General features: G+C 35.1%; 1 long non-coding RNA gene across 1 annotated transcript in view; it reads left to right on the plus strand.

The window, feature by feature from the left end:
* LOC129526450 (uncharacterized) overlaps nucleotides 1–23,264 on the plus strand; it is a 41,219-nt gene extending 17,955 nt beyond the window's left edge. The window contains exons 2-3 of the long non-coding RNA XR_008671129.2: nucleotides 7,947–8,063; nucleotides 22,976–23,264. This is a non-coding gene — a long non-coding RNA (uncharacterized lncRNA). The remainder of the gene's footprint in view (nucleotides 1–7,946; nucleotides 8,064–22,975) is intronic.

The following is a 23,264-nucleotide window of genomic DNA, read 5'->3' on the forward strand; positions in this document are numbered from 1 at the left end:
TTTCAAATTTTCTGTCTTATTTAGTAATATCCTTTTGTTTCACTCTTTATTAATCTAATAGGGGTCCATTGTTATTATCTGTTAGATCAATTTTTTTGCTACGTTTGTTTTCTATTTGTATATCTTTAGAAAATATTCTCATAATATTTGACTCACAAAACTTTATAGGTAATAAAATAAGTCTGACAGAGAGGGTTAAGTTCTAAAAACATGTATAATGGGTAAGAGAACATATGCGAATGTATGATGAGATTTATTTTGTTACCTTGCAGTGATATGTAACCAATAATTACCTTATTATCCTTACAATACTATAAAGTAGATGATATTATAATCCTAACTTTGTGTTAGAAGCAGCTACAATTTAGTGCTAAAGTTAGTGTCACAAGGCACACTGGTAGTCTGAAGGTTTGAATGCACAAAGAACATACGTATAACTGCTATATATTGCTTAAATAAGGATCTGATTACGGAAAACCTCTATCTAAGGATGTCTACCTGGTCTTTAAATTTTTATTAGTATTATTATTATTTTAAGAGACAGGGTCTTGCTCTATCACTCAGGCTGTAGTGCAACTATGTGATCATGGCTCACGGCAGCCTTGACCTCCTGGCCTCAAGTCATCCTCCTACCTCTAAAATAACAAAGTTGTGCCCAATTATATTGCCTGCTCTTTCTGAAGTATACATCAGCATGCTCACTTTTATCTTGCTACTTCAATCCCATGCTTGTGTTAGCAGTAACAATAATCAGTAGTAATTCACTATTTTGTTTTATATTAGGCTCTCACACCCAAACCCCAAGTCCTCATGCTCAAAAACCCAGGTTGCCTTGATTTGGTAATAACTTTAGCCCAGAATCCCTTTATCTCTCTGAATGGCAACATGTATAGTAGCTTTTAAGCTTGATGCGATTAAATTCCACATACCAATTTTGAGATAAATCTCAGGAAAGTAACAAAAGGGTGAAGAGGAGAAGCTTCCAAAACTTTTTAAAAAATAATTTAAAAAAGGGAATCACAGGAGTCTATAAAGGAACTATTTAAATATCATGATACTCCCCAAAGTCTCAGATAGCCAATCTCATGAATTGCAAAAGCCAATTAAAAAACAAACTTCGTTAAGTGAATTCATCTTGCTATGGTAGTTATTAACAGTATTTTGGTTGCTTCTCCCCCATATCAAGATGGTAAGAACTTTTAAATTGTTTACCCATAATTGCAAATGAGAACATATGTCGTGAGACAGAAGTGTAGTGACCTCAAAGTTTGCAACAACTACATTTACCCTCATTTAATGTTCTGCCTCTATGCTTGCTTTGTCCTTATCTAAAGTGACTGTGCCAGTAAGCACTAGCACACATGCACGGGGCCTGAAGAAAACTAGATCCAAAGAAATGTAAATCCAGCAATGGGTCTAAGAAAATTAGAATTTTGTTTTCTCTAATCTTATACTTCTTCCTTTTCTTGAAAATCTTTATGTCAAAGGTTTTCAAATTCCATACAACACAATATTTTGCCAAAATTATCCAATATTTTAATTATCACTACACAGTACTTGACCATACAACAGACATAAGTGGGTAAAACTGCCCAGATATAAAAATAGCTTGCTTTGGGATGTTATGGAAACATAGCCCATTAGAGCTGTAGAAAGACTTAGGAAATCTACAGAGAAGAGCAGGCGACAAAGACAAAAGTAAATATTGTGACACAGAGTGAGTGCCCAGGAAATTTGATGAGCTTAATTGAGGAAAGGAGCCCAATCTTTAGCCCAGACTGATAGACCACGTTTCTTCTTCACATCTTCTGTTTAATTTTCACAGGCATTTCAGTTCTTCTGTTTCCAAGTCTAGTCCTCCTTTAGTCTCCCTTAACCCAGGTAACGGCATTTGTATTCCCGCAGCGGCTTCAGCCAGAAACTTCGCTCCTTCCATTTTCTCACTCCCACTTCCATCAAAGCTTTCTATTACAATTTCCCTTGTCTAAACCTTCCCTTTCTTTCTCCTTAAATGTTTCAAAGGGCTTCTAATAATCTCCAACTCTCTGCACTGATTTTTTTTCCAGTCAATTTCTCCTGAATGCTCAGAGCAGTCTTTAAAAATAAGATAAATCTTTAAAAATAAGATAAATAAGTCAAACAACTTTAAAATGATAAACATGCAGTCATTCCTCTGTATACATGGGTTCTGTGTCTATGGATTCAATCAATCACAGATCAAAAGTATTTAGAAAAAAACAATTCCACAAATCTTCAAAATCAAAACTGAAATTTGCAACACACCAAGTACTACATTGAATTCACTTAAACGAAGTGATATGTAGACATTGTATTAGATATTATAAGTAATTTAGAGATGATTTAAAAGTATATGGGAGAATGTGCGTAGGTTATATGCAAATGCTACACCACTGTATACCAGGGAGTGAAGCATCCATAGGTTTTGGTATCTGCGGGGATCTTGGAACCAATTCCCCATAGACACCAAGGGACCATCATAGTCCCCATTGCTCTAGAAATATAATCCAGTCTCCATAATGAGCCCTTGATATCCTGTATTTTACATATTAACCTTCAGCTTCATCTCTTCTCACTCATTGGTCATTCACTAAATTCCTCCTTTCATTTTCTGAAACACATAATCCATTTCCACTTCAGGGAGTTTCCATTTCTCTCTTGTCTGCCTGAATATTGTTTCCTTCGGCTCTTCTATTGTATATCCTTCTCACTGGAACTAAATAAAAGACTATTCATTACACAGAGCAGAGAGAGGCTTTTTCTGAGCACCATTCCACCCTCTTCACTCCTTCGTTTTTTCTCATCTCACATTATTTACTACCTTTGTAACACTCATTAAACTTTTAATTTGCTCGTTTGATTGTCTTACATGTTTTTGTTTCTCTCTGCTTCCTGCATCTCCACTCCAAGACTGTGGGACTCGTGGGGAAAAACTGAGTGTCTTAGGATCACTATCATCACCCCAACACCTGGCCCAGAACCTCGCAAATAGTAGATGCCCACAGAATATTATTGATTCACTGAATAAATGAGTGTACAAGCTGCGAGGTGGTTACTTTTTACCTTTCAAAAATACCATAAAACTTTTTTTAAAAAATGAGAATGTTATACATATGTTTTTGTTGACACTGGCTTCTTTTATTCAACATAATGCCTTTGAGATTCATCCCAGTTACTCTGTGAATCAATCGTTGGTTCCTTTAAATTGATGGGTGGTATTCTGCACTGACTCTGGACTTGGCCATGTGTCTTGTTCTGCTGAAAGGAATAATAGCACAAGAGAGTTTTGCATTGGGACTGCCCTCTTGTTACTATTGGAATACTGAGGCCACCATGGAATTGAGCCTAAGCCAGTCTTTTGGAAGACAAGAAGCAATGATGTCCTGGTAAATGTTTAGGAGCTGGTTCTTGGGGTAAAGGGGGCAGAGAAGGTTCTGATTTGTAGTATTTTCCAATGTCTGTGGTACAAATACTCCCACTATGGCAGATTTCAAGCCACCAAGTGTATAATAACTACCTCACAAAACCCCTGATAGTGTAAAACAAGCTCTCATTCAGGTATAAGTCAGCTCCAGCTGATGACAGATGAGAGACCATGTGGAGAGAATTTGGGGCCTGGCTGACAGTAAACCAGCTCATGTTGCTAACGTGGAGGCTACCAGACATATGAGGGTGGTCAGTATAGATTGTCCAGCTCACCCAGACTTACCAGATATCCTAGTAGAGATCAAACATCTTGGTCCAGACCAGAAAAGGTACTCATCTGTTTTATGAACAAATATAAAATATAGAATGGTTCCTAGTTTAATTCAATAAATTTTGAGGTGGCTTAATATGGAGCAAAATCTAATGAATACAATTGGCTGTCATTTCATTCCATATCACCTATGGGTATCTTGAATATTATAAACAAACAAATGATAAGCAGTTTCTGAAAAAAATGAGTCTGCAAGGCACCACAAAAAGTAGTAAAATTTTTGTTTTACTGAGAGAAGTGGCTACGTTGTTGTCATATTGCTAGTGTGCCGCTAGGTTCATGTGGAACTTGAATTATTTTTTTTTAAACAGTGAAAATATAGGTTGTAATACCAGGAGTAAAAATAAACTGTCGATGCCAGCATCCCATCCTAGTTGATGTTGCATTTTTTTCTTTTCATTATATGTTGTTGTGACTATTGTTATAGAAAATTTCACACAACTTTCCTCTATAATAAACTGTATGTTAATACTAGCGGTCAGTGTTGAGAACCAGACCCAAAACTGAAACCAAATATTTGAAATACAAAGATTTAGAGATGTTCTGCTCCTTTTCTTTTAAGAAAAAACAGAATTTAAATCATCCTGGTGGCACGATAGGAGCTGAGCTAATTTTTTAAATTGAATTTTAATGCCGGATAATTTGCATAGAAATGAACCGAAATAGACCACTCAGAATTAGGTCCCTTCTTGTACAGTTGGACAGTAAGGAGATTTAACCGTTATGGACCTATGTAATGATAAGGGGAAGGAAGCACAGAAAACAGTCTTGATGATCATTCTCACACCCTAGAACAAGATATTTGGATTTTCTTCTTTACATGGGCTCTTAGGATATGTATATATGTACTGTATAAATTCATTTCTTACTTTGTAAAACCAAACCCATTCCCATTAGTATGAATTCCTTCAACTTTCTCTCTTAAGTATCTAACTTTGTTAACACATCGTCTCCCAACTATAAATTCGTCTCTTCCCATTTATACACTAAATTCTTGAAATCAGCTATTACATCATGTCAGTTGCCCCCAGGTCATCATTTCCCATTGATTTCTCTTGAAGTTTTCTTTAGTTGTTTGTTTCATTCTCCACCCTTTTCTATTCTAGGCCCCTGTTGGCTCATTATCATGGCTACATTATCTGGGCTTTTCTGCCTCTAGCCTTTATTGAGATTGGAGAATAAAAGGAGCTGGCAGGAGATTAGAGGGAAAAAGGAGAGAAAGGTCTGGATTTTACTCAGTTTCTCCTCCCTGCCACTTCACTAGAATTCTTCTAGTAATCTATCCTTGAGTATTTATACCTTGTAGGTCCCTTTATGGCTCTAGCTCTCAACAATTTCTAACCCTCTACTTGTCTCTCCAGGCCAAGAGTAATAAAGCTTCCTGCTGGCTCTGGTGGTAGGATGCCTCATTTAATCCTGCCAAGATTTTTATAGATAGTTGATTCTCATATTATATTGAAAACCTTTGCCAAATAGGTTTTATGTTTTCTTCTGTGGCCTTGACTAATACACTTCTTGACCCATTGTAATGGGTCTGCTTGTTGCTCAACACTTACAAAAATGTGACCCACCAAGCTATTTCACTAAATAAATGGCTTCTGGTTTTAGGGGGAATTTTGTCATTCTCCTGTGAGAAGGTGTTAAAGGTACTTTTTTTTTAATAGCATGCTTTTTTTTTCTGTATATTTTTCTATATATTCAATTACCCACTGAGCATCTCCACTTGTTTTCATATGCACACTTCAAATTCATTATGGACAATATTCAACTTATCTTTCCCTTATGTAACAATTCATAAAGACATTTTTTAAATGAATGAACTCCTGGAGTTGTGTGTTGTCTTGCTAGCTCCTCAAGCAAGAAAATTTTGCACCAATTTTGTTTCTCCCTTACTGTCAAATGTACTCAAGTAATAGGCATTATCTATATAAACTTTACTTCTGAGTCTGTTCAATTCTATTTTACTATGATCCTCAACTAGCCCAACTTCATTACACACTGGATTGATGCAATAGGTGTCATCAACTTATCTCATTATCTTTATGATTTTTTATTTGTAATACATTTTCTGTAATCAATCAAATTGCTTAGTCTAAATATATAACATTAAACCTCCTAAAATACCTCAATCTTTCCATTGTCCTTTTAGCAAAGTTGAGATTTCTTAGTAAGACTTAACATCATTCTAAAATTGATTATTCTACCCAGGCTTATATCTCACTCTCTTTGTTATTAGTGTGAGTAATTCTAGCTAATGTAACAAAATATCATAAAATTTTAGGTACTTAGCCACATGAAATGATACATCTGCTCATGTACCTATGCTCAGTAGTGTTATGGTTGGTGACTGGTCACCCGTCAGAGATTGAGCAACCCAGGTTTCTTCCATCTTTATTTTTGAAAAGTTTTATTTTGCTTTTAATTGTCACATAATAATTGCACATATTTATGGGGCACAGTGTGATGTTTCAATACATGCATATATTCAGTAATGATAGAATCAGGGTATTCAGCATATTCATTATCTAAAACATTGATCATTAGTTTGTGGTAAGGACTTTTAAAATCCTTTCCTCTAATTATTTTGAAATATGCAATATTAACTATAGTCACCCTGCAGCCAATAGAACAAATAAGTACTTGGGTGATGAAATTATTTTGTGCAACAAACTCCCATGACCCAAGTTTACCTATGTAACAAACCCGCACATGTACCTCTGAACTTAAAATAAAAGTTATTAAAAAAAAGAAATGCTACTGATATTTTTGGTTGATGCTGTATCCTGCAACTTTACTGAATTTATTTATCACTTCTTAGAGCTTTTTGGTTGAACCTTTATATAAAATCTATGTATAAAATCATGAAATAGAAACAATTTGACTTCCTTCTTTCCAAATAGATCCTTTTTATTTATTTTTCTTGCCTAATTTCTCTGGCTAGGACTTTAGTACCATGTTGAATAAAAGTGGTGAAAATTGGCATCTGTGTCTTGTTTCAGATCTTAGAGGAAAAGCTTTCAACTTTTCTCCAGTTAGCTGTAGTTTATCATTTTTGGCCTTTATTGTGTTGAGGTACATTTTGTTGAGAGTTTTAATCAAACAGCATTGTTGAATATTGTCAAATACTTTTTCTGTTTATCAAAGTGATAGATTAGCTTGTGTCCTTGATCCTGCTAATGTGCTATATCACATTTATTGTATTATGTAGGTTGTATTATCTAGAATGAATCCCATTTGATCATGGTGAATGATCTTTTTAATGTGCTGTTGAATTTGGTTTGCTAGTATTTTCTTCAGGATTTTTGCATCTATTTTTATCAGAGATATTGTCCTGTCGTTTCACATTTTGTTGTGTCCTTGACTGGTTTTTGTATCAGTTATGCCAGCATTGTAGAATGAGTTTGGACGAATTCTGTCATCTTCAATTATTTTGAAATAGTTTGAAAAGTACTGATAACATCTTTTAAATGTTTGGTAGATTTCAGTAGTGAAGCCATCATATCTGGAGCTTTTCTTTGATGGGAGACTTTTTATTATAGATTCTATGTTGTTGCTCACTATTGGTCTCTTCAGATTTTCTACTTTTTCATAAATCAGTTTTGGTAGGTTGTGTATGTATATGTTGGCATGTAGTTGTTCATGATAGTCTCTTATAATCCTTTGTGTTGCTGTGACATCAGTTGTATACTGTTTTATTTCTGATTTTATTTGAACCTTCCATCTACTTTTCTAAGTTAATCTAATTAAAGGTTTGTTTCTGTTCAAGGATTTCTGTATTGTTTTAGTCACTGTTCCACTTATATCCACTCTCATTTATTTCTTTTTTCTACTAATTTTGTGTTTGTTCTTGTTGTTCTAGTTCCTTGAGGGATGAGGTTAGACTGTTTGAGATTTTTTTGTCTTTTATGGCGTAGGTGTTTATTGCTGTAAACTTCCCTCTTGGAACTGCTTTTGCTGTATTCCATAAGTTTTCATATACTGTGTTTCCAATTTCATTTGTCTCATGAAGTGTTTGAATTTTCTTTTTAACTTATTCATTAATCCATTTGTTATAGAGGAGTGTGTTGTTAAATTCACATGTATGTAAATGGTTTCTAAAGTTTTTACTGTTAGTGATTTCTAGTTTTATTCCATCATGGTCAAAAGAGATACTTTATTTTGATTTTTACAGATTTGCTGAGATTTGTTTTGTGGCCTAACATCTGATCTACCCTGAAGACACTTCCATGTGCTGATGAGGAGAATGCATACTCTTCAGCTGTTGAGTGGGATGTTCTGTGAATATCTGGTAGGTCCACATGAGTGCGCTTTATATTTGTTGTTTTTTTTTTTTTTGCTGAATTTTTGTCTAGATGATCTGTCCTTTGCAAAAAGTGAGATATCGAAGTCCTCTATTATTATTGCATTAGAGTCTGTCTCTCCCTTTACATCTAATATTTGCTTTATATGCCTGGGTGTTCTGGTTTGAGATTCATATATATTTGTAGTTGTTATATCCCCTTACTGAATTGATCCGTTCATCATATCATGACCATCTTTGTCTCTTTTTACAGGTTTTGACTAAAGTCTATTTTATCTGATCTAAGTATAGCTACTTTTGCTCTCTTTTGATTTCCATTTGCATGGCATATAGTTTTCTCTTCTTTATTTTTAGTCAATATGTGTCCTTACAGGTGAAGTAAGTCTCCTGTAAGCAGTATATAGTTGTATGTTTTTAAAATGCATTCAGCCATCTTTTAATTACAGAATTTAATACACTTATATTGAAGGTTATTATTGATAGTTATGGATTTACTGTTGCCATTTTGTTCATTGTTTTCTGGTTATTTTGTAGGTCTTTGTTTCTTTCTTCCTCTCTTCTGTTTGCTTTTGTGGTTTCATGGTTTTATTCCATTCTCTTTTTCATTTGCATATATGCTGTAACTTTTTTCTTTTTTGTTACTCTGGGGCTTACATAACAAATCTTATAGTTCTAAAGGTTTATTTTAAGCTAATAACAATTTAACTTTGATTGCCTGCAAATATTCTAGACTTTTACCCTTCAACCCAATTTATAATTTTCTTGTCTTAATTCACATCTTTTATGTGGTTTATTTCTAAAATCTTATTGTAGCTATGGTTGTTGTTGACCATTTTGACTTTTAACCTTCATACTGTATACCACCACTACAATAATGTAGCACTCAATTTAATTATGAGTTTACTTCTACCAGTGAGTTTAAATACTTTCATGGTAGTAATTAACATCCTTTCACCTCATGGTGGCAATTAACATCCTTTAAAACCGTCTTTTAAGCATTTCTTGTACAGCTCTTCTAGTGGTGATGAATTACATCAGCTTTTGCTTGTCTGGGAAAGACTTTACTTCTCCTTCATATTTGAAGAATAACTTTGATGACTATACTGTTCTTGACTAGAAGTTTTATTTTTTTCTCTCAGCACTTTGAATATATTATCCCATTCTTTCCTGGTGTGCAAGGTTGAGAAATATTCTGAGAAATATGCTGATAGTCCGAGCAGCAAGATACAGCCATGAAGTCCCATATAGGGGGATTTCCTCATAAGAAAATGTCTTCGGCTGCAGGAGTTTGTAAGGCTGCTGTGCTAGCTTGGGTACAGCCTCATCACTGGGCATGAGTGCCTGTTCCTTGGGGAACAGGGTGCTGCCACATGGGCTCAGGTGCTAAGGTTACAGCTGTTGTGCTGGTCCTAGGCTCTGAGTAGACGGAGCCAAGATACCGCAGTCAATGGGATGGAAAGATGGAGTGCCTTCTTGGCAGTTTGTTTCCATGGGGTTAGAAGTTGTAGGTGCTCAGCTGCAGAGTGGTGCGCTACCATTAGTAGGTGTGGTGTAGTGGCAGTGAAGCCTAGGATATGGGAAGATAGAGTGGCTACTGGCCCCCAAATGAGAAGGCACCCTAGCAGTGGCTTCAGTCTCAAGATGTCATTACACTGCAGCAGCTTCGATAATGGGGCAGGATGAGACACAATGTGAGCTCCTTGTTTGGAGTAACATAGACATGTGAACTCCAGGCAACTCCTCAGGCTGGGCCTAGGACCTGTAAGGACTACAGTGATCTCCAGGAGCAAAGATTGTGGGTGTCCACATTTTAATTTGTGTTGCTGAGGGCCTCCTGCATACCTTTTCTCTGTAAGGAGAGTCTGCCCTGGCTCTGACCTCATCCCACTAGGAGAGAAAAGATGGTAAAGGCAGAGAGTGTTCCATTCCCTTTTTTATATGGCCATCCTGAGTCTCCGTGATCCACATGGTCTCTGCCATTTCCTTGTTGTACTCCAGGGCTCTCTTTCATATATTTTAGTTGAAATGTGGTTATTTATTTGTTTCTTTGGTCCTTTTGTGTGATGGCCGGGGAGGAGGTTGAGTGTTAGGAACTTCTAGTCAGCTATCTTATTGGTGTCACTTCCTCTTGCATCTTCTTGATTTAAGATTTATTTAGGATCCCAGAGTCTTCTGCATCCTCTTGGCAGACAAAGGACTAAAGAGTTAAGGCAGACTTCATTATTACTATGTTAGTCAAATTATTTCTTTTTGTTGATAAGAATATGATATTTTGTTGGTAAGAATAGGACATATGGCCTTGCTTAGAAGAAAGGTGACTAAGAATTGTAGTTCCGGAAGGGGAGCTATTTTCCAGTAACAGCTCTACACTCTAGAAGAAGATATAAGAAAATTGATGAATACTTAGTTCCCTGTAATTTACTCTGTCTCCTATAATCTGAGCTTTTAATTTCTCCAGTGCAGTGGTTATCTGATTATCCTTTGTAGATAATTTCCTTTGTAAGTAAATTTCTGTACTAGGGAGAACTTCACTTTTCTTCTTTGTCTACTAACATACTTCAGGCCTCAGATTTTTCTTACCTGCTCTTAAGTCTTTAACAAAGCAATTTAGACTCTATAGCTGTTTGTTTAACCTGCCTTTTCCACTAGGACTGGGATATTTTTCATTTTTCTCATCATTAAATTCCCAGTAGTTAGCAGAAATTCTGGATAGAATAAAAACTTTATTAATATTTATTGAAGAAATTCATACATCACTTAAGCCTGTTCTTTACGCATTTAATTTCTAGTAAACTCTTTACTGAGGTGTAACAGAAACATAAAAAATCACAAATCATAAGTGTATGTATAGTTTGATGAATGATGAATCACCATTGTATTAGTTTCCTATAGTAACAAATTACTACACATTGGGTGGCTCATAAGAACAGAAACATATTTTCTCTTAGTTATGGAGGACAGAAATTCAAAATCAGTATCACTGGATCAAAATCAAGATGTTAACAGGGCCACACTTCTTTCAGAAACTCTGGAGAAAAATCTGTTTCTTGCCGTTTCCAGCTTCTGGTGTCCGTGAGGATTCCTCGGCTATTGGCCACATCACTCTCACATCTTCAAATCTCTTTGCTCCAACTTTATATCAATCTACCACTTTATGTATAAGGTCTCTCTTAGCCTTCCTCTTACACGGATACATGTGATTGAATTTTAGGCCCAGTTAGATAATCCAGGATAATCTCCAGATTTCAAGATTCATAAATTAAGCACATCAACAAATACCCCTTTTTTCAAATATAAGGTAAAATTTATAAATTTCAGGAATGAAGACATGAATACCTTTTGGGAGACTACCATACCTTCACATGAACTCAGCCACATGACTATTTAATAGATTGATCTAAAGAACATTACCAGCCCCTAAGTTATTCTTCCTTTTAAACTTTCTATCAGTTTTTGACTTTGTTAACTGAAGAGTAATTAGTCCCCTGACTTCTAACAAAATGGATTACATTTGCCATTTTAGAATTTATATAAAGTAATACAGTTTGTTTTAACTATTGTCTGACTTTTTCCTCAGCATACATCTATGTTTTGGTGTACAGTTATAGTTCTTTTATTCTCGTTGTTATACGCGGTAATCTATTTTATTAATATACCAATATTTCGTCTATTGTTGATGGGCATATGGCTTGTATTACAGTTCTGCTACTAATAGAACTGCTATGAATATTTCATACATGCCTTTTAGTATATATTGTATGTTGGACATACAACTAGGAGAAAATTAGTAGAATTAGTGTGTGGTAGAGTAGTATATGTGTGTTCACTTTTGGTATATTCTTCCAGCTTTCCAAAACGATTGTATAAATGCATGTTTCAGTAATAGTCTGTGAGAGTTTCTGTTGCTCCACATCCTAATTAACATCTAGGAGAGTATTACTTTTTCAGTTTAGCCATTCTGATGTATATAAAGAAATATTGCATTAAAATTTCAATATGTATATGAATAATTATTAATACAGTTAAGCAAACTTTCATATGCTTATTGAGCATTTGAATATCTCCTTTTGTAAAGGGCTTATCAAGTTTTTGCCCATTTATCCATTAGTCTGCTTTTTTCTTACTGATTTATGAGCGGACTTTTAGTATTTTCAGTAGAAAGTTTAAAAGGAGGAATATCTTGGGGGCTGCTTATATGCTTAGTAAATTTCTTTTTCCAAATTATTAGCTGCATTTTCACTCTCATAATGTCTTTAATGATGATTGATAATGTATTTTAATGAAGTCTAGTTTGTCATTTTTTCTTTCAGGTTTAAAATAATTTGTCATATTTAAGAAATCCTTGCATATACAAAAGTCATGAAAACATTCTCCTATATCTCCTATATCATCTTCTAAAAGCTTTATTTGTATTTATATAGAGATATATATTATTCTGAATTATTTTTGTGAATTTTGTGAATTTAGAGCCAAGCTTTTTTGTAGTTGTTTGCTCAAGGTAGGAGTATAATTGCCAAGCATCATATTTTTGTTTCTTCTCTTCATTATCCTATTTCTCATAGATCAGGTGACTATATACTTTCTTTTTGTTCCCAGAATCTCTAATGTGTTTCACTAGCATGTTTCTTTTTTCTTTACCAATACAAGATTTCAATATATAGTCTTTTGTTTAACTTTTATTTTTATTTCAGGGGTATATGTGCAGGTTTGTTTTATAGGTAAATTATATGTCACAGATGTTTGTTATACAGATTACTCTGTTACCCAGGTAATAAGTATAGTACTCAATAGGTGGTTTTTGGATTTTCCCCCTTCTGCCACCCTTCTCTCTGTATAGGCCCCAGTGTCTATTGTTTTCTTTTTCATGTCCATTCCTACTCAATGTTTAGCTCCCACTTATGAGTGACTACATGTGGTATTTGGTTTTTTGTTTCTGTTTCTGTGTGTCTTTGCTTAGGATAATGGCCTTCTGCTTCATCTATGTTGCTGCAAAGGACATGATATCATTCTTTTTTATGGCTGCATTGTATTCCATGGTGTATATGTATCTTGTTTTCTTCATCCAGTCTACTATTTATGGGCATCTAGGTTAATTCCATGTCTTTGGAAATGCAAAGAGGCAAGAATAGTCAAGAAAGTTTCAAAGGATGACATAGTCTACCATATATGAAGAGTTCTTGTGTCTTCTTTCAAAATTTGAAGAAAGTCTTGATATATGTAGCGTATGCCTTCCTTCAGAATTTCTTTGGATATTCTTTCCTCTTTGTATTTGCATATAAATTTTAGAATCAGCTTGTCAATTTGCTAAAATATATTATTAGAAATGTGATTGAGATTGCATTAAATCTATGGATCAATTTGGGAAAAATTAACCATTATCAAACAACATTGCTAAATGCACTAGTTAACTTTAATAGCTTAAAATATTTTCTACATATATACAGATACACAGAAATGTGTATATATATATATATATATATATACAGAAAAAAATGTTTTTCTAAAATTATATTCAACTCTTTCGGTTATTTTTAAATACACAATGAATTATAGTTAACTATAGTCACCCTACTGTGTTACCGAATACTAGACTTTATTCCTTCTGTCTAACTGTATTTTTGTACCCATTAACCATATCCTCTTTATATCTCCCTCCCCACTACCCTTCCTAATCTCCAGTAGCCATCATTCTACTTTCTCTATGAGCTCAATTTTTTTTAGCTGAGATATGAGTGAGAAATATGAGTGAGAACATGTGATAGTTGTCTTTTCATGCCTGATTTCCTTCACTTAACATGATGTCCTCCAGTTCCATCCATGCTTTGCAAATAACAGGATTTTATCATTTGTATAGCTGAAAAATATTTCACTGTGTATGTGCACCACAGTTTAATTGTCCGTTCGTCCATTGATAGACACTTTGGTTGATTCCATATTTGGCTATTGTGAATAGTGCTGAAATAAACATGAGAGAGCAGATATCTCTTCAATATACTGAATTCCTTTATTTTGGATATAGACCCAGGAATGAGATTACTGGATTATATAGTAGTACTATTTTTAGTTTTTTAAGGAACTTCCATAATGTTCTCCATAATGGCTGTACCAGTTTACATTCCCACCAAGAGCATACGAAGGTTCCCTTTTATCCACATCCTCACCAACATTAGTTAGGAAAAAAAAAGAAAAAAATACAATGTATGTTTCTTTAGTCAAGCTGTTCAGAAGCTGTCTATTAAGCTGACTTACACAAATATCACATGTTCTCACTCATATTTGGGAGCTAAAAAAATTGAACTCGGAGAGAATAGAATGGTGGCTGGGAAGGGTAGTGCGGAGGGAGAGAGAAAGACGATATGGCTGATGGGTACAAAAATACAGTTAGAAGGAATAAGGTCTAGTATTCGGTAGCACAATAGGGTGACTATAATTAACAATAATTTACTGTATATTTAAAAATAACTAAAAGAGTTGAACTGGAATGCTCCTAACACAAAGAAATGATAAATGCTTGAGGTTATAGATGCCTCAGTTACCCAGATTTGATCATTACACATTGTATGCCTGTATCAAAACATCACATGTACCCCATAATATGTACAAAAAATTTCAACTTTTACGTTATATTGAGAGGGTACATGTACAGGTTTGTTTCATGGGTATATTGCATGATGCTGAAGTTTGAGGTATAAATGATCTCATCACCCAGGTAGTGAGCATAACTGACTGCTAAAATATCACTTACATTTTCTTATTTTACCTGACAATACTTAAGGTGTTCCTATTGCCCTGTGTAGCTGAGATTATGTCATGAATGTTGTAGATCTATGGTAAAATACTTAAACATACACCTAGTTATGTGCTGCATGTCTTCCTGACTAAATTGGAAGATTCTCCAGACCACTAGATTTTGCCTTCCTTTGCATCCTCCACTACTGTTGGCACAAAGTTGGTACATTATTTTTGCTGAAATTGTCATGTTCATAATTAAAAATGTAACTGTTTAAATAAAAAAGATATTGATAAGAAATTCTATAAAGAAAGGTGTATATCAACTTTGATAAGAAGATAAAACTGATGCATGACATAATACTAAAATAAAAATAAGGTAATATAAAAAAAATCAGAATAGTATCAAAATATATAAAATTGAAAGTGTGCTTTCCATCCCTGCTCTTACCTCTCCAGTTTCCCTTGCATGTATGCATACACATGCACAAACATAAACGCATCTGAATCTACTTTATTAATTTTATTTAATTTTTATTACCATATCTGTGGTTTCTTTAACCAAATACAAGCAGATTCAAATATAGATTAATACTTTTTGCCTCTTATCATTTAAAATGAGTATTCATTTTACATATCTGAACTTTTTTTTGTTTACTTAATAGTATGGAAGAGAGCTTTTAATATCAGTACAGAGAGTTCTAATTATTTTTACCATTTCATATTATTTCACTCTATGGATAATTTATTTAATTTGTATCTTATTGATAGGTAATGAAGTTTTCTATTTATTTTATTATAGTGCCATGATAAGTAATAGTGAACATATACCATTTCTTGCGTATCCAGACATATTCATAGAATAAATCCTCAGTAATAAGATTTTATTTCAAAAGGTATGCATATTTGTAAATAGAAAATTGCCTTTATAAGTAGTTTAATGTTTATCTAAATGCCTAAATCTTTAGCTTCATATCTTACCAGTCTCCTAACCAGCATCTTTTTCTTCTAAACTGATGGATGAGATCTGCTTCTCAGAACACATCATGTTGTTTTACCCTCCACATTTTGCATATGCTCTTCCTTTTGCCTAGAATGCTCTCCCCTCAACCCTGCTGTCCTAAGATCCTATTTTAAGATTCTACTAGACTATCACCACATTCTGTTACATCAATTAACCTTCCTTTATACCTGTCATAATTGGCCAATCCCTCCTCTATATTCCAAAACTAACCTGCAGATACTTCTATCATTGCAGCTCATTTAATATTTCAACAAGTGCACGAGTATCTGTGTATGCCAGGCCTTCTGTTACTTGTTGGCAATAGAGAGTAAATATGATGTATTTCGCTCTACCCTCAAGGAATTCCAGTCTAGAGGGGGGATATAAAGGTATTCAATAAAGAATAGCAAAATCATTTCTAATTATAATTATGCTGTGCACTATTAGGAACATGTATAGAATAGCGAAAGAACATATAATGCCAGAACCTTCCCCGGTTGCTGTGGTCATTGGAAGACTTCTTGGAGAAATTCCATCAAGGTTTAGTCCTGAGGGTACATATACAGGACATGGGCAGATTGAGCAAATGGATATCATTATGTAGCTATATAGCATTTGGAAAAGGCCCCAACAGCAATGGAGCCTGGCACACTGGAAGACAAGGGAAGTTAGTGTTCAAGGAGGAGAAAAATGCAAAATAGGGCTGTGGAGGTAGGCAGAATCCTACATTGTAGTAATTTGTTGCTTTCTATTTCCCAGCCTCACTGCTATTTTTTCTGTAATCCATAAAATAATGCCATCACATTATAAACTTTCAGTAATAAATATTTGAGAATAAATAAATATATGATATTCATCAATAGTGGATGAAAATTGTCAAAATTAGTATCAAGTCAGAATGCTTCACACCTGGAAAAACAAGTGCCGAGCAGTGCCTCCCTCATGAGGGATATCTAGATCTCTTCGGCAATCCTTCCTGCTCCCCTCCAGGTGTTCTATCATCTTAAGGTCTAGGCTTCCACCAACTGCCACATCAGTGAAAATGCAAGAATTGCAATGCAGAGGAACAGATTTCCATAAACCAATAAGGTCATTTCAGAATATGGGAGGTAGAGAGACTCTGAGAAATTGCTTCAAGACATAAGGCATTGAGGAAAGAAGGTAATAAGAGGGAAAAGAGAGATTTCGGTCTGGAAATTACTTAGGCTAATAGTCCACATAACTCCACATAAGCCAAGTCTCAGTATGTTGGTCAAAACAAGCAAATTCAAAGTTATACAGGAGGGGTGGAAAGAGACAAAAAGAACAAGGATAACTTTTTTTCTGTAGCTCCAATACAGTCTTCAAGTGCAGACTGTGTGTTCAGCATCCTTTTATCCACTACAGGGAAAAATAAGATAAAACATCCTAAGCAAATCACCCGAGAAGTCTGTAAAAAGTTCTCACAGCAGAAACTGGATAAAAGTTAAGCAGCTGCTGATAGTCTGCCCCCACTTAATCAATGCTTCCCTATTACCTCTACAGTATGCCTAATGTCTTTATTATAGTAGCATCCAAGGCTCTGACCACCTCCTATCAGCACAGATTCTCTTTCCGCTACTACTAACTTAATATCGTGTGCTCCAGAAATAGTAAACCAAATGTAGGTCCTGAATTCATTGGGCATTTTATGCTCCTCTGCCTTTGTCCATGCTGTTCCCTTCCTGGCTTATTTTACTCCAACCTCTCATCCAGATCTCAAATTCAGCACTACATCTGATCTCCAAGCTTACTCTGACTTTGCCAGGGACATTTAGACTTGCCTTTTCCTAGGTTCCCATATCACTACATGCAAATTTACACCATGGCAATTATCTTTCCTCTTGTTAGAATATAATCTCTTCAAGGATAGGAAAGTTATGTTATCATTTGTTTCCTCAGTGCATCTCACAGATTCTGATATGTAAAAAGGGCCAAAAAACATTTCTTGGATTATCTTTACTGAGAGTAGCCGAAAAGGCAGAAAATTCAACTTATGACAGTCATCTCCTCCCTACTAATTCTGAGATACTTCACCTAGAGAAAAATCCTATCCTCTTATAATTAGACATATCCTTGGAAGAGCTAGCATAGCTCTTCAGTGTATAATGAAATGCCAATGACTGAAAACAGATTTCTGCTAGAGTACAAACAGAAAACGAATCAGGACTCAAGGAAGAGAGGTATAAAACAAGAAGAGGATAAAAGTATAACAGATTCTATGATCCTGCTTGACCTAAAGTCTCATACAGGAATAATTTGTAAAAACATTATATTCCTGGTGATTCAACAAATGCTAATGTTTGTTGAGAGTAAGGCATGAAAGGCTAGGAACAAGGGTGGATTACAGTAAAGTGAGAGTTAGAAATGCAAAAAAAGTTGTAGGCATGGTGGTAGAAAGGGCATGTTCTGTTTTGCACGAGGCTGCTCTATTCATGTAGGCAGAACTGCTGGTGTAATATACATGAATGGAGTGGCCTGGTGCAAAACAAAACAGAGAGATGAGGTCTCTGGTTATAATTCGATCTAAAAGCTGAGCTCCAACTTGGAATTCTGGCCAAATATTGCCGGGCTTATATTTGTTTGTTTCATTTTTCGTGAAAATAAATAAATCTGTATTTATTTGTGAAATTTTCCACTATCTAATTTTGGTAATTAACTTGATTCTTTATAAATCTTTTAGGGAACATGAAACACGTTGGGAATAGAGGACAGTTATGGCTTGCAGCCTGGTAACTTACAAACTCTGCTTACAAGATGATGAGAAAATTAGAATAGAGAAGCTAATTAACATTCCCCAAGCCACAAACCTGGAAAATGGTGAAAAGCTAGATTCAAATCAGGCAATCCAGTTTCAGTTATGGTGCTCTTGATCCCCACTCCAGGGATTCTTAGCTCTGTGTGTGTGTGTGTGTGTGTGTGTGTGCATATACAAATACATCATATATCCCTTTGGAAGTTTGGTGAAGTCTGGACCCTTCTCAGAATAATATCTTGTACACATAAGGTAAAATATACAGGGAATTACAAATGGCCAATAAATACGTGGAAAAAATGCTCAACATCACTTATCATCAGGAAAGTGCAAATCAAAACCACAGTGATAGGCTGTCTCACCCCAGTTAGGATGGCTATTATCAAAAAGACAAAATAATAAATTCTGGTGAGGATGTGGAGAAAAGAGAACTCTTTTTTTTTTTTTTTTTTTGAGATGGCATCTTGCTCTGTTGCCTAGGCTGGAGTACAGTGGCGCCATCTCGGCTCACTGCAAGCTCTGCCTCCAGGGTTCACGCCACTCTCCTGCCTCAGCCTCCCGAGCAGCTGGGACTGCAAGCACCCGCCACCACGCCCGGCTAAGTTTGTGTATTTTTAGTAGAGACAGGGTTTCACCATGTTAGCCAGGATGGTCTCAATCTCCTGACCTCATGATCCGCCTGTCTCGGCCTCCCAAAGTGCTGGGATTACAGGCGTGAGCCAGAAAAAGATCTCTTATACGCTATTGGTGGGAAAATAAACTAGCACAGCCACTATGAAGAACAATACAGAGTTTCCTTTAAAAACCAAACCAAAAGAAAACAAAAAAACTACAAATAGAACTACATATGATCCATCTATCCCACTACTGGGCATTTATCCAAAGGAAAGAAAATCAGTATATCAAAGAGACATTTGTAGCCTCATATTTATTGCAGCACTATTCACAATAGCCAAGACACGGAATCAACCCGTGTCTGACAGCAGATGAAGAGATTTTTTTAATGCAGTACAAATATACAATGGAATATTACTCAGCTATAAAAATAACAATCATGTTATTTGCAACAACATGTATGAGACTGGGGTACATTATGTTAAGTGAAATAAAGCAGGAACAAAAAGCTGTTCATCACATGTTCTCATTCTTCTGTGGAAATTTTAAAAAGTTAATCTTGGCCAGGCGCGGTGGCTCACGCATGTAATCCCAGCACTTTGGGAGGCCGAAGCAGGTGGATCGCCTGTCAGGAGTTTGAGACCAGCCTGGCCGACATGGCGAAACTCTGTCTCTACTAAAAATACAAAAATTAGCCGGGCATGGTTGCGGGTGCCTGCGTTCCCAGCTATTCCGGGAGGCTGAGGCAGGAGAATCGCTTGAACCCCGGAGGCAGAGGTTGCAGTGAGCAGAGATCGTGCTATTGCACTCCAGCCTATGCAACAGGGCGAGATTCCGTTTCAAAAACAAAAACAAAAACAAAAACAAAAAAAAAAAACAAAAAAAACAACAAAAAAACTTGATCTTACAGAAGGAAAAAGCAGAATAGAGATTACTAGAGGCTGAAAAATGTAGAGAAAAAAGGAGAAAAGAGACATTTGTTAAAGGACACAAAATCACAGCTAGATTAGAGACATAAGTTCTTATGTTTTATAGCACTGTAGGATGACTATAGCCAAAAATAATATTCTTTATATTTTCAAATAGCTAGAAGAAAAGATATCAACTATTCCCAACAAAAAATGATAAATATTTGAATTGATGGGTATGCTAGCTACCCTGATCTGATCTCTACATATTATATGTATCACATCACTATGTACCACATAAATATGTAGAATTATTGTCAATTAAAAATAAATTAAACTTAAGAATATAAGAACACAAAGAAAATCAATTATACTAAACTGTAGTATTCAAGTATTTTTTCAATGGTGATATAGTAATACAAGTGCTTTCTGAACACACTGAATAAGATCTAGTGAGAATCTAATAGCTAAATCAATTTTAAAATAGTAATGTTCCATAAACAAAACTAAAAACAAAAACCACATGATTATCTCAGTAGATGCAGAAAAGGCTTTCAATAAAAGTCAGCATTCCTTCATGATAAAAAGACTCCACAGACTAGACTTTGAAGGAACATACCTCAAAGTATTCAGCCATATATGACAAACCCACAGCCAACATTATACTGAGTTGGCAAAAGCTGGAAGCATTCCACTTGAAAACTGGCACAAGACAAGGATGCCCTCTCTCACCACTCCTATTCAACATAATATTGGAAGTTCTGGCCAGGGCAATTGGGCAAGAGAAAGAAATACAGGGCATTCAGATAGGAAGAGAGGAAGTCAAACTATCCCTGTTTGCAGATGACATGATCCTGTATCTGGAAAACCTCATAATCTGAGCCCAAAAGATTCTTAAGCTGATAAACGACTTTAGCAAAGTCTTGGGATACAAAATCAATGTTCAGAAATCACTAGTATTCCTATACATGAACAACAGTCAGGCTGAGAGCCAAATCAGGAATGAAATTCCATTTGCAATTGTCACAAAAAGAATAAAACACCTAGGAATAAAGCTAACTAGGGAGGTGAAATATTTTTACAAGGAGAACTACAAAACACTGCTCAAAGAAACCAGAGATGACACAAACAAATGGAAAAATACTCCATGCTCATGGATAGGAAGAATCAATATCGTTAAAAGGGCCATACTGCCCAACGCAATTTATAGATACAGTGCTATTTCCATCAAACTACCATTGACATTCTTCACAGAACTAGAGAAAACTATTTTAAAATTCATATAGAACCATAAAAGAGACTGAATAATCAAGGCAATCCTAAGCAAAACTAACAAAGATGAAGGCATCATGCTCCCTGAATTCAAACTATGTTACAGGGCTACAGTAACCAAAACAGTTTGGTACTGGCACAAAAATAGACACATAGACTAAGAAACAGAATAGAGAACCCAGAAATAAGACCACACACCTACAACTATCTGATATTTGACAAACCTGACAAAAACAAGCAATGGAAAATGAATTCTCCATTCAATAAATGGTGTTGGGATAGCTGGCTAGCCATTGTCTTAGTAGCCTAGACAACTGCCTTGTCTAGGGAGATGGCAGCAGAGATGAAGAGACATAAATTAAGTCAATATATATTTTTAAAATAGGAGGACTATTTAGTGGATTGTATGGAGTAGTGGATGAGAAAAAAGGAGAATCAAAATTGTGAATTTATTAATAGCTAACTATTTATTTGACTGCGTCCATTTTTCCTCTCATTCTACGTCCAATTTCTTCTCTTTGTACCTCTGATTCATCTTCCTTCTTTGATGACAAGGCCTCTAAAGTGAGTCACCTAAACTGCAGTCTGAGGAGGAGTCAAGGGTACTGCAAATGTGAGAGCCATATTCAGATACTGGCATGTGGAACAAGTTGAAGAATGGCTAATCTGATGTGCTTTATTTATCCAGAAATTTTAACTAGGCTCCATGAGTAAGGCTTTGAGGGCACAGTTCAGGGCTTAGCTGATTCCCCCCAGATGAGCTCTTCTACCAGAAATTCCCTGGTAGAGGTTATTTATTCTCCAGCTTTAGGGCTTTTATTAGATGAAATGTCTTACTTCATGCTTTAATTTTATGGTTCTATTTTTAACAATTTTCTGAACAGTACATTCTACTATGTCTCAAAATAAACAATTTGTTATATTTTTATAAATCTGGACAAAGTCTGCCTTGTTTATTAACGTGTTTTTAAAAAATTCAATAGATAACTATTAAGTCATTTACTTCTCAGTTAATTTATAGAAGACAGCATTTCCATTACTATCTTTTGAATAGGTAAGAGATGAAGGACAAAATACTTCAGACTTTTAAACTATGTTTATTTTATTTAAAATCATTGCTGTGAAAAAAAAAACAAAAAACAAGACATTGACCTATTGAACATAGTGTTATTTATTATTTTTCCTTTTATGCAATCTTGGCATATTCTTCAATTCAAAATAAGAAACCCCAAAAGTATGTAATACTTCTTTGGAAAAATATGCAAAGGCCAACACATACAAAGGACAATGCTAGCTACAGAAATGCATCAAAGACTAATAATAATTGACAAAAATCCAGTATTTTAACAATAATTAATACTAGGTAAATTGATACATCCTATTACAGTATGAAATTCTGCCATTTAATTTCAAGTAAGAACCCTTATTTCCATTCTAGTACCTGCTGTCTTATGCATGTTTAACACAACAGCAACAATAATATAAGTAGTTAGTATATATTAAAGCATTAATGAACACCAAGCATTGTTAAATACATTACATGTATTTTTGCTTAATTTTCACAACATTACTAATGGTTAAATATTATTACATTTTGTAGGTAAAAAAACTGAGGCTTAGAAACATTGAAAAAAACTTGCTCAACGTTGCAAAACAAGAAATTTGTGACACTGGAATTGACATCTACAAGGGACTGATGTAACTAATTGCTGGATACATGTCCCTCAAAGACACAGAAACAGATCTTGTATTCTAGTGGATCTCCAGCACCCAGTGAGGGCCTGAAACAGAGTACATGTCCAACAAATAATTATTGAAGTAAAGATTGACATTTCAGGAGCAGAGATTAATATTCAAAAACAAAGATGAGAATTTTGGCAGAAAAGTCA

Source organism: Gorilla gorilla, chromosome 14, assembly GCF_029281585.2.
Source record: "Gorilla gorilla gorilla isolate KB3781 chromosome 14, NHGRI_mGorGor1-v2.1_pri, whole genome shotgun sequence".
In the NCBI taxonomy this organism is placed as follows: domain Eukaryota; kingdom Metazoa; phylum Chordata; class Mammalia; order Primates; family Hominidae; genus Gorilla; species Gorilla gorilla.